The sequence below is a fragment of the Arachis ipaensis genome, chromosome B9, assembly GCF_059453495.1.
Source record: "Arachis ipaensis isolate K30076 ecotype BB chromosome B9, ASM5945349v1, whole genome shotgun sequence".
In the NCBI taxonomy this organism is placed as follows: Eukaryota; Viridiplantae; Streptophyta; class Magnoliopsida; order Fabales; family Fabaceae; genus Arachis; species Arachis ipaensis.
In genome coordinates, this window is record NC_142444.1 from 33369540 (window position 1) to 33382983 (window position 13444).

General features: G+C 40.4%; 1 non-coding gene across 1 annotated transcript; it reads right to left on the reverse strand.

Annotated features, from left to right (window-relative positions):
• Positions 1-211: 211 nt before the first annotated feature.
• Positions 212-315, reverse strand: LOC148544232 (small nucleolar RNA R71). The gene has a single exon (XR_015901358.1). It is a non-coding gene; the product is annotated as a small nucleolar RNA R71 (small nucleolar RNA).
• Between the last annotated feature and the right edge of the window lie 13129 nt (positions 316-13444).

Below are 13444 nucleotides of genomic sequence, written 5' to 3' on the forward strand. Positions count from 1 at the left end.
AAATCAATATTTAACCACCTTCCTGAGAATATGTGACACAGTGAAGTCTAATGGCGTTCATCCTGACACCTATAGACTGTTTTTATTTCCATTCTCACTCAGGGATAAGGCAGCCAAGTGGTTGGAATCTTTCCCAAGGGAAAGCTTGACAACTTGGGAAGACATGGTGAACAAATTCTTAGCAAGATTTTACCCTCCTCAAAGAATCAATAGGCTGAGAGCTGAGGTCCAAACCTTCAGGCAACAAGATGGTGAGACTCTATATGAAGCATGGGAGAGGTTTAAAGACCTAACAAGGAGGTGTCCACCTGACATGTTTAACGAATGGGTGCAGCTGCACATTTTCTATGAAGGGCTCTCTTATGAGTCAAAGAAGGCCGTAGACCATTCATCCGGAGGATCTTTGAACAAGAAGAAAACCATTGAGGAGGCTATAGATGTCATTGAAATAGTAGCAGAGAACGACTAATTCTATGCTTCCGAAAGAGGGAACACAAGAGGAGTAATGGAGCTAAACAATGTAGATGCTCTGTTGGCCTAAAACAAGCTCATTACCCAACAGCTGACTGACCTCACCAAGAAGATGGAGAGGAACCAAGTGGCAGCAATCTCCACTTCATCAACAACCCAAGAAGGAGTGAATGAAGAAGCAGAGGGTAGTCAGGAGCAAGCCAACTACATTGGGAATTCACCTAGGCAGAACCATGATCCTTATTCCAAGAATTACAACTCTGGATGGAAGAATCACCCAAACTTTGGGTGGGGAAATCAACAAGACCAAAGCCTGGATCAAAGACGCCCAAATCCAAACAATTTCACATCTAGACCATATCAACATCCCAATAACAACACCTCTCCACATTCATATCAAGGCCAGAACAACCCTCCTCAGCCTGACTTATCATCACTTGATGAAAGAATCTCAAGGATTGAAAATCTACTTGAAGGCATATGCAAGGATATCCAAGACAACAAGGTGTTCAAGGAGGAAGTGCGAGCCAGTTTCAAGAACCAGGGAGACACAATCAAGAGGTTAGAATCTCAAGTAGGATATCTCTCTGAGCAAATTCCCAAACCCACAGATGGATTCCCAAGTGACACAGAGAAGAATCCGAGAGGTGAAACAAAGAAAGTAAGATGGGAAGATTGCAAGATGGTCACTATAAGTGATAAGGAGATTGAGGACAAGCCAAGTAAGCTGTCAGAACAACCTGAAGATACCTTAGTAGAGGAGGAGGAAAAAGATTACCAAGAACCAGAAATTTCAAAACAGGAGCTGTTGAGACTCTATGCACCTTTTCTCCAACTGCTCAATGGTGCTGTGGAGAAGAGAATATACTCAAGATTTCTTGACTTGTTTGCATCTTTGCATGTGAACATACCATTCATCAAGACTATCCAACAAATGCCTGCATATATCAAGTATATGAAGGAGCTGCTTCCTAGGAAAAGCTCACTCAAGGGTGGCCAGACTATAGTGATGAACAAGGGGTGCAGTGCCCTCATTCAGCCACAGTTGCCTACGAAAAGAAAAGATCCAGGGAGTTTTCATGTCCCCTGTGCCATAGGAGAAACAATGTTTGATAGAGCACTCTGCGATTTGGGAGCAAGCATCAACTTAATGCCCTTAGCCCTGGTGAAGAGACTACAGATCAATGAGATATTGCCCACAGATGTGGTCATCAGGCTGGCTGACAAAACTCAAAAACAAGCAATAGGGGTGGTGGAAAATGTGTTGTTAAAGGTTGGGAAATACTACCTCCCAACAGACTTTGTCATCTTGGACATGGAAGAGAGTCACACTCACCCAATCATATTGGGAAGACCATTCCTAGCTACAGCCAGAGCACTCATAGATATGGAGCGAGGGGAGCTAATATTGAGGATCCATGATGAACAACTCAGCTTCAATGTCTTCAAACTCTCCCAAGAAGCTGACCAAGAAAATAAAGAACCAAGCAATGATCATAATGAGATGCTGGCAGAGGAAACAAGCACTGAGGCACCACCAACGCATCCGAAAACCCCACTGAATGATGAACAAGGCAAACAGCAATCGTCACAGCTCAAGGAGAAGCTGGAGGAACCTAAACCACCAGAGGCATGTGAAGACAACAACAAAATTCACTTAGAAGAAAAAGTCGCCAAGAGTAGGGAAGCATCAAAAGAGACAAAGAAGAAGGTACCAAGGGGGTGGAGGAACAAGAAGATCCCTACGGAAGATTTCTCTCCAGGAGATAAAGTGATCTCAGCTTACTTCCCAGATATCCCACCTGATCTCCCCACTGTACCATCTCAGTTACCTAAGGTCTTCACTATTAACAGAGTTCTCTCCTTGGAACATGTAGAGATCATTGATACAACCAATGGATATAAGTCCAAGGCAAGAGGGGAGGACTTGAAGCATTATCAACCTCCCTGATGAAGGAGAAACCTCAAGCTAGTGACGCTAAAGAAGCGCTTCATGGGAGGCAACCCATGTTTTATTAGCTTTTACTATTGAATAAGTCAATATTCATGAATTCTAACCCAAACTTGGTGAAGTCCTTATATTGCAGTATATAGTGAAGAACAAGTTTGGTGTTCAAAGCATACCAAGAAAGCATGAATGCAACAGAGAGCATGCTAGTCTTGGAGCTTTGAACAAGACTTTGATCACAGTGCTCCAAACTAAGTTTGGTGTCACCACATGGTGCCACCAAAATGCATATAAGGATACACAGTTAGTTAGTTAGTTGGAGTTCATGAATAAACAATCTCATCTTTTCATCTCTTTATTATTTTAGCCGTAAAAATTTAAAGTGATTTCTTTTTGTGATAATTCTTACTTTTCTTATTTTATCTTTATAGGGAAAGGAAAGGAGCATTGAAAGAGATTGATTGGATAATTTAATGGGAAAGGTTTGGCCACTTCATGAAGAGGGTACTACACACGTGCCTCAAGGGGAATGCATTGGGAATGGTTGCCATGCAACATTGGAGGAAGAACAAACTTGGAAAGCGAACCAACTCCATCATAAAGTTGAGAATCCTCGTGCTTACTCCATATAAAACCCCATCCGTTCATTATACACTAATCCCATCAATCCACACCTTTCATCTCTTCATCACTTCCCTATATAAGTGAATCAAATCCACACCATCTCCACATTCGAAATTCATACCCCTTGCACTTCACTTTCCAGCAACCAATTCTTCAACTTCTCACTCTCTAAATCCCACACATCTTCCCTTCACTACACCTTTTTTGCTTTAACTTCATTCATGGCATCATCAAGCTCCAAGAGGCAGAAGAGGAAGGAACCAACAGAGAACATTCCCTTCGACGAGAAGAGATTCAAGACTGCCTTTCATGAACGAGAATTTGAGCGGATAAAGCTCAAAAAGATATTGCCTGAGTTAACCTTCCAAATCAATGAAGACGAATGCCCACAGATTCGGGAGAAGATTGAAGAAAGAGGGTGGAAATTGCTCACCAATCCAGAGGGGAAGATCAATGCAAACCTCATCAAAGAGTTCTACGCAAATGTGGTCAGAGAAGACAAAACCAGAGCCCCAACCTTCAAAAGCTATGTAAGGGGAAAGGAGGTAGACTTCAGTCTAAATGCTATAATAAGAACTCTTCACCTGAAATCACCACACTTTGATGAGCCTAGCTATCATACAAGGATAAGTAAAAGCCAAGAAAATGATGAGCTCACTGAGATAGTGACTGACATCTGTGTTATAGCAGCTAACTGGGAGAGGTATGGAGATGGGAGACCCCGTTTCATCAAGAGGGGAGACCTTAGCCCAGAAGCCAAGGGGTGGTTTGAACTCGTGAGGAGGTCTATTCTCCCAGTTGCAAATAATTCAGAGGTAAATATTAATCGAGCAACTATGGTACATTGCCTAGCACAAGGTGGAGAAATCAACGTGCATGAACTTATAGCTGAGGGAATTCAAGATTCAGCTGAGAAGCTTGAATCAGGTGCCAGGCTTTGGTACCCCAGCACCATTCTCCGATTGTGCACAAAGGCCAAGGTAGTCTTTGAGGATAGTAATCCAGACTGGGTTAACCCAGAGAGGCTAATGACAACCTAGCGTATGGCCTATACTACACCTGCTCAGCAACAAAGAAGGCCACAAATAGGGAAACTAAAAGCAAGGGAAGGAACTCACCAAGAGGAGTTTCATCAGAAAGAATATCAACAGGGAGAGCACCCTTACCCAGCCGATCTGAATATAAATCATCTTCTAAGAGCTATTGAAGATTTGGGGATGAGACATATGGAAGGACAAGAGCAAATATTGAACTGGATGAGCCAACAAGAAGAGTGGAAGAAACAACAAATGGAGCAGCAACAGGAACAATACTCCCAGCTCACTCAAACCATCCACCAAGTTACCGAGAGGCAAGAACGTTAAGATAAGCATTTGCAGGAACTCAATCAGCGACAACTAGCCCAGATGAAAGCATTCAATGAGTTCACTGTACTTAATGAAGGACGACAACTACATCGGGAGGAGTTCAACGTCAACACTCAAGCCAAGTTGAACTACATGTCCAGTAATATGCATCAGCTACACTATGCCATCCCTACATATGATGAGGTCCAAAAAGATTTTGTAGAACAAGAAGAGAGGAAAGTGAAACAGCAAAAGGAGACACTCAAGAAGAAGATGGAAGATGGTAGTTTCTGGAAGAAGCTGCTTGGAAAAGGCAAGGGAAGTGGGAGCACAAGCAATCAAGAAGGAGAGCATGGACATCCACAAGAGTAAAAGGTGGTGGAGTTCCTTCTTTGGTCCATCTTTCTCTATGCTTTAAATAAGGAAGATCTTGTATGAAATAGAACTTGCTTCCATTTCAGTTTAAACATTTTTAAATTCCTTCTTTTAAGTTCTTGTTGAAGAGGTTTATGATATCTAGTCCTTATGTCACTGCATCTTTATCGTGCTTACTTGTATGTTTGTCCCTTTAAATCAGATGAAAAAGAGAATGAGTGTGTTTTTAAAAAGACCAGAGTGGAGTTCATAATATGGAAGTGCATTCATGAGTTTTTGGTGTGATCATAAGTTAGCTAAGTTGGTTCAACCATAAGGTGGGAAGACAACTATCTGTCATGAATACTATACTTGAGACACACCCCATGAGACTAGATAAATAAGAAGATCCTAATAAGAAAAAGGGAAAGAACAATCAAAGTTGAGGAATAAAAGAAAAAGACTAAGCAATAAGGCTAGGCACCAATGGTTTTAAATCTTGAGGCATGTGTCTGTGGTGTTCCTGTGTGAGGGATCTACTTGGATGAATAAGCTCTTAGGGGTGCCTTATCACTTGGTAACTTGGGTTAACTAACTCGGGATTATCAGCTGAAAGTCCACTATCAAGAGTAACCCTCACTACAGAACATTTAGTAACCCAAAGAGGTGCTGGACACCAAGGCCTCAAGAAAAGAAAATGAATAAACTATATGCCTGTGGTGTGTATGTATGGGGGAGAGACTTGAGGGAGTAAGTCCTTAGGGGTGTCTCAACACCTAGCACCTTGAACTAACTGGTTCGGGAGTGTTGGCTGAAAGCTTATCTTAAAGAGTTGCCCCCTTACAGACCACTTAGCCTAAGAATACAAATAAGCCCTGAAATAACAACAAAAGGATCAATAAATAAAATTTTCATGGGATGCAATCATAGTGAGTATTCTAGGATATGATAAAGGTCTGAAAGCCAGGAATGAACCTAAGTTGCTATGCATGAAACCACCATAAAACTAGGGACATGACTTCCACAAGAATGACTCATTTCTCTGGGTATCCCATTCATCATTCTCTTGTTCCAGTACTTGCTTAGGGACAAGCAAGCTTTAAGTTTGGCATTGTGATGCCAGGACATTTTGGCCAGTTTCACTGACCTTTTCTTTACTGTTTTTAGGATAGTTTCATGCATTTTCTTAGGAAATAAGCTAGTTTTGGGTAGATATTCACTTACACCTTGATTCAAGCATAGATTGTGCATTTTACATGATTTCATGAGGATTTTGCATGAGTTTAGTGACAAATTGTATTCTGCATTACCCATGACTTGGACTAGAACTTTGATGCACTCTATTGCCTGATTTCAGGACCAAAGGAAGCAAGGAATGGGAGGTAACTTGCAAAGTTAATGAGAAAAGTGACTGCCAATGACGCTCTCGAAGACATCATTACCCACGTTAAGAGTCACGTTAACTAAGTTAACGTGAACTCTAATGTGAAGAAGGGAATTTGAGCCAACGTTGGTGACACTTAACATTATCACTAACGTTGGCCAATGCTCACAAGTGGCCACGTTAGAGTCCATGTTAACTTAGTTAACGTGGCCTCTAACGTTAAAAGGGAGAAAGGAAGCAAACGTTAGTGACATTCAACATTGTCACTAACGTTGGCCTAAGTGCACAATGCCACGTTAACTCCCACGTTAACTTGGTTAACGTGGAAGCTAACGTGAAGAGGCAAGAGTGGTCGACAACGTTAGTGACACCCAACATTGTCACTAACGTTGGAAGCAACCACACAAACCCAAGGAGCCACGTTAACTTCCACGTTAACTTAGTTAACGTGGAGGCTAACGTGAGAGAAGAAGGTGATGGCCAACGTTAGTGACACTCAACATTGTCACTAACGTTGGAAGGAGCAACACAAGCCACTGAGTCACGTTAACTCCCACGTTAACTTAGTTAACGTGGAAGCTAACGTGGATGAGGAATGATGAGCCAACGTTAGTGACACTCAACATTGTCACTAACGTTGGGGATGGCTAAGCATGGCCACGTTATAAGCCACGTTAACCTAGTTAACGTGGATTCTAACGTGAGACATAGGGGCACATTGGAACGTTAGTGACAATGTTAAATGTCACTAACGTTCTCGAAGGATGGCAAGCCCACGTTAAAGAGCCACGTTAACTAAGTTAACGTGGGCTCTAACGTAGGAGCAATGGGGGCTTTTCAATGTTATTGGGAAAGTTAAGTCCCAATAACGTGTGCGAAGGACCTAGAGGCAACGTTGATGGCAACGCTTGTGCCACTAACGTTGAGGTTAATGTGGCTTTTACTTAGGAACGTTAGTGAGAAAGTTGATTGTCACTAACGTTCTCGAACTCATATTTTCACTAAACGTTAACAACCCTAACGTCCTGAGCTAAAATCTCTGCCCACTTCACACTTTATCTCTGCAAGTACAGCCAAGCCCAAATGAAGAAGAGAACTGCTTCAAACTCAAGATCCAAAGGCCCAAGACTTGAAGAGCCAACTAGAAGATGTGAAGAGTAGTATATATAGGAGTAGCTTTGAATTATTTTGGGGAGTTGCTGGGAGTTGGAAAATAGCATAGAACTACTTCCTGTATTTTACTTTCTTTGCTCTTCTAGTTTTCAACATGTATTCTCCATCTTTGTTTCATTTTCTAGAGCTATGAACAACTAAACCTCTTTCATTGGGTTAGGGAGCTCTGTTGTAATTTGATGGATCAATACTAGTTTTCATTATTCTTCTTCTATCTTTTCTCTTGATTTTACTTGAAAGATTTCGATCTTCATCCAATTGGGTAGTTATCTTGGAAAAGAAACTATTCATACTTGGATCTCTTCTGAACCTTGGAAGAGGAATGAAGAGATCAAGCTAGAAATGCTTTCTCATGCTGGACCAAATTGGGTTTGGATGGATATGTGACTATAATCCTCTCAATGCTTGATTTGGGAAATGCATGTGGTATAATCAGTGATCGTACTTCATCTCTTCTCATGAGAAATTGACCAAGGAATTGGCTATTGATCAAGATTTGAGAGATTGAATTACAAGAAATTAAAATTCAATCACTTAAGATTGCCAAGGAGATCAATGAGTGCATTGATTGAGGAAGAGATGTAAATGAGATTGATCCGGAGAATGCAACATCTCCTAAGCCCAATGAACTCCCCATTTCTGATCTTACCCATTCTCTTTAATTTCTGTCATTTACATTTATGAGCAATTCCCCCATTCCCATTTAAGATTCTGCAATTTACTTTCTGTCATTTACTTTCCCGCATTTAACTTTCTGCAATTCACAACTCAATTTCTGATTCGCTCAACTAGAACATTCCTCTAATTAAAGTTGCTTGATCAATCAATCCTTGTGGGATTCGACCTCACTCTATTGTGAGTTTTTACTTGACGATAAAGTCAGTACACTTGCCGAAGGAAATTTGTTACGAGACAAGTTTTCCGTGCATCAGTCACCCCGCACCTTAATCTATGAGGTGTAGAAACTCCATCGTAGAAAATACATAAGAGAAAAAAGTCTAGGCATGGCCAAATGGCCAGCCTCCAAAACGTAACAAAAGATGATAATAGTTTCCAAGCTCTAAAATTCTAAGGACTAAACGTCTAGAGATATGAATACAATAGTAAAAAGTGCTATTTATACTAAACTAGTTACTAGGGATTACAGAAAATAAGTAACTAAGTGCAGAAATCCACTTCTGGGGCCCACTTGGTGTGTGCTTGGGCTGAGCATTGAGCTTTACACGTGCATAGGCCTTCTCTTGAGTTAAATGCCAGCTTGGATGCCAGTTTGGGTGTTTAACTCCAGTTTTGGTGCCAGTTCTGGCATTTTACACCAGAAAAGGGTCTCTGGTCGGCGTTTAGACGCCAGTTTGGGCCATCAAATCTCGGGAAAAGTATAGACTATTATACATTGCTAGAAAGACCAAGATGTCTAATTTCCAACGCAATTTAGAGCGCGCCAATTGGGCTTTTGTAGCTCCATAAAATCCACTTCGAGTGAAGGAGGGTCAGAATCCAACAGCATCTGTAGTCCTTTCTCAGCCTCTGAATCAGATTTTTGCCCAGGTCCCTCAATTTCTACCAGAAAATACCTGAAATTAAAAAAAAACACGGAAACTCATAGTAAAGTCCAGAAATATAAATTTTGTATAAAAACTAATAAAAATATAATAAAAAGTGACTAAAACATACTAAAAACTATGTAAAAATAATGCCAAAAAGGGTATAAATTATCCGCTCATCACAACACCAAACTTAAATTGTTGCTTGTCCCTAAGCAACTAAAAATAAAATAGGATAAAAAGAAGAGAATATACAATAAATTCCAAAATTATCAATGAAGATTAGTTTTAATTAGATGAGCGGGGCTAGTAGCTTTTTTGCCTCTGAACAGTTTTGGCATCTCACTTTATCCTTTGAAGTTCAGAATGATTGGCATCCATAGAAACTCAGAATTCAGATAGTGTTATTGATTCTCTTAGTTCAGTATGTTGATTCTTGAACACAACTACTTTATGAGTCTTGGCCGTGACCCTAAGCATTTTGTTTTTCCGTATTACCACCGGATACATAAATGCCACAGACACATAACTGGGTGAACCTTTTCAAATTGTGACTCAGCTTTGCTAGAGTCCCCAGTTAGAGGTGCCCAAAGCTCTTAAGCACACTCTTTTTGCTTTTGACCACGACTTTAACCGCTCATTCTCAAGCTTTTCACTTGACACCTCCACGCCATAAGCACATGGTTAGGGACAGCTTGATTTAGCCGCTTAGGCCAGGATTTTATTCCTTTGGGCCCTCCTATCCATTAATTCTCAAAGCCTTGGATCCTCTTTACCCTTGCCTTTTGGTTTAAAGGGTTATTGGCTTTTTCTGCTTGCTTTTTCTTTTTCTCTCTTTCTTTTTTTTTCTTTATTTTTTGCTTTTTTTCGCAAGCTTTTACTTTTCACTTCTTTTTCTTGCTTCAATAATCAATTTTATGATTTTTCAGATTATCAATAACATTTCTCTTTTTTCATTATTCTTTCAAGAGCCAACAATTTTAACATTCATAAACTTCACTATAAAAAATATGCATTGTTCAAGCATTCATTCAGAAAACAGAAAGTATTGCCACCACATCAAAATAATTAAACTATTTTTAGGATATAATTCAAAATTCATGTACTTCTTTTTCTTTTTCAGAAAACATTTTTCTTTTTAAGAAAGGTGAAGGATTTATGGGACATTCATAGCTTTAAGACATAGACATTAAACACTAATGATCATGTAATAAAAGACAAAAACATAACCAAAACATAAAGCATAAAAACCGAAAATAGAAAAATAAGAACAAGAAAATTAAAGAACGGGTCCACCTTAGTGACGGTCGCTTCTTCTTCCTCTTGAAGAACCAATGGAGTTCTTGAGCTCCTCTATATCTCTTCCTTGCTTTCGTTCTTCCATGTTGGAACTCAATTCTCCTAAAGAGGTGTTGAGTTGCTCACAATAGTTGTGTGGAGGGAAATACATCCCTTGAGGCATCTCAGGGATTTCTTGATGAGGGACTTCCTCATGCTCTTGTTGAGGTCCATGAGTGGGCTCTCTTGTTTGCTCCATCCTCTTTCTTGTGATGGGCTTTTAAGATGAATCTCTTCATCTCCCATGACTCAGAGGTGGAAGCAATTGCCTTCCCTTTCCTCTTTCTAGAGGTTTCTCTGACCTTAGGTGCCATTAATGGTTATGGAAAACAAAAAAGCAGAGCTTTTTCCCACACCAAAATTAAAAGGTTTGTTCATCCTCGAGCAAAAGAAGAAAGAAAGGAGTAGAAGAAGAAGAAATAGAGGAGATAGAGGGGTGTTTGGGTTTCGGTCAAGGGGGGTTTAAGTGTTTATAATGTGTGAAATTGAAGGTGGTAAGGAGGGATATTTATAGGGTAGAGAGAGAGAGTGAATTCGTGTAAAAGGGGGTTGGGTTTGGGAGGGAAATGTGTTGAATTTAAATGGTGTGGTATGTGGGGTTTTATGATGGATTTTTGGGGAATAGTGGATGGATGTGAGTGGTGAAGAGATTATGGGGAAGATGGTAAGACTTGATAGGTGAATGGTATTTGGGGAAGAGTGTTATGGAAAGGTGTGAAGAGGAGAGAAAGAGAGTTGGGGTAGGTGGGGATCCTATAGGGTCCACAGATCCTAAGGTGTTAAGGAATTATAGTATCAGCACCATTCTGGCGTTTAAACACCCTCGGTGTGCCATTTCTGGCGTTTAACGCCATCTCTGCTACCTTTTCTGGCATTAAACTCCAGACCGATGCCCCTTTTTGGCGTTTAACGCCAGCCAGACACCAGACACCCTTTTTTGGCATTAAACGCCAGTCTGTCTGCCGATTCTGGTGTTTAACACCCAGAATGCTGCAAGACTTGGCGTTAAACGCCCATTCTGCTATCCTTACTGGCGTGTAAACACCAGTAAGCCTATCCTCTAGGGTGTGCTGTTTTTGATGTTGTTTTTTATTCCGCTTTAATTTTGCAACTGTTTCTATGACTCCACATGATCATATACCTAAAGAAAACATAAAATAACAATGGAAAACAAATTTCTATAATAAATATAATTAAATAACATTGGGTTGCCTCCCAATAAGCGCTTTTTTAATGTCAATAGCTTGACAGTGAGCTCTTAGAGAGCTTCACAGAGACTCAGAGCTTAATGGTGGCCTTCTAACACTAAACTTAGAAGTTGAGTGTGGGGGCTCTGTTTGACTCTGTACTGAGAGAAGCTTTTCATGCTTTCTCTCCATGGTTACAGAAGAAGATCCTTGAGCCTTAAACACAAGGTAGTCCTCATTCAATTGAAGGACTAACTCTCCTCTGTCCACATCAATCACAGCTCTTGCTGTGGCTAGGAAGGGTCTTTCAAGGATAATGGATTCATCTTCATCCTTCCCAGTGTCTAGGATTATGAAATCAGCAGGGATGTACAGGCTTTCAACCTTCACTAAGACATCCTCTACAAGTCCATAAGCCTATTTCATTGATTTGTCTGTCATCTCTAATGAGATTTTTGCAGCTTGTACCTCAAAGATCCCTAGTTTCTCCATTACAGAGAGTGGCATGAGGTTTATTCCTGACCCCAGGTCACACAGAGCCTTCTCAAAGGTCATGGTGCCTATGGTACAAGGTATTAAGAACTTTCCGGGATCCGGTTTCTTCTGAGATAATTTCAGTTGAACCAAGGCATTCAGTTCATTGATGATCAATAGAGGTTCATCCTCCCAAGTCTCATTACCGAATAACTTGGTGTTTAGCTTCATGATTGCTCCTAGGTACTGAGCAACTTGCTCTTTTACGTGGCAAAAATTGGTGAGTTAAGAAATCATTGTAAGAGATGCGTTGCAAGTATAGTTCTTAACCAACTAAAAATCCACTTATCAATTTAGAAGGGGTTGTCACAAAATTAGAATTAAAATACTGGGAGTATGAATCCCAGGTCGTCTCCCAACGAGTTGCAGAAAGATGTGCTATTTTATTAATCAGATATTTTCCAAAAGGGGTTGAGTTTGATAGACAGAAAATTAAATCAGAGAATTTGTGTAATTTAAATAAAAACCTTGACCGGGAGTAGATTAGTCGGAAGTCCTATCCTTGTTGGAGTTTTCCCAAGATCAAAGTGATAATTGAAGGTTGCCTGCTCAGTTATCCTTTACCGGATAAAGGAAAGTTAAGCAAGTTGGAAGTCAGTTTCTATTCACAAGTTCTAATCCTCTCCCTTGGGAAGGACTAGTGTCAGTGATTAGAGGGAGACCCAACGCTAAACCCAACTATAATTTTACTCTTGAGCATTCCAACTCAAGGTCCTCCTTTCAACCAACTCCCAATCAAGTTATGGAACAACTCGCTCATTATGATCGTAAAATTCGCGAAATAAGAAAGGGAAATAAAGAAAGACATGATAAATAATAATCAAAAGGATCAATTAAAAATAAAAATAGTTCTTGTATTAATAAATTCTAAAAATAATCCAGTAGTAACTCTGAATAAATTAAGGATATAAAAGAGTAAGTGACAAGTAAGGAAACAAACTAGAATGACGAAGCCTTGACGGAGGTAATAACTCTTCTCAATATCCCAATCCAAAAAGCAATAAAATTAAAATCCTAAGAACTATGAATGTGTAGAGAGAAAACCTAGAGGAGGAGTAAATTCAGATCTAAAACTAAAATTATGCCGAATGAATGTTGTCTTTGGTCTCTGCATGTTCCCTGGCTCTAATATGCTTTTCTGGGTCAAAAACTGGGTCAAAACAGGGCCCAAAATTGTCCCCATCAAATTCTGCAGATTCTGCAGATCGCGCACGTCACGCGATCGCGTCATCCACGCGTTCGCTTCATCCAGTGTTTTGCCTTGCCACGCGTGCGCGTCGTCCACGTATTCGCATCACTTGCGCAGTTTCCAATCCATGCGTTCGCGTCAGGCACGCGAGCGCGTCACTACAATTTCCTCTAATTCGCGCGGTTGCATGAGCCATGTGTCAGCGTCCCTTCTCGCTGGTCATCTCCTCAATTTCTTGTGTTTCTTCCATTTTTGCAAGCCTCCTTTCCAATCTCCAAGTCTTTCATGCCCTATAAAGCCTGAAACACTTAACACACAGATCACGGCATCAAATGGAATAAAGGAGAATTAA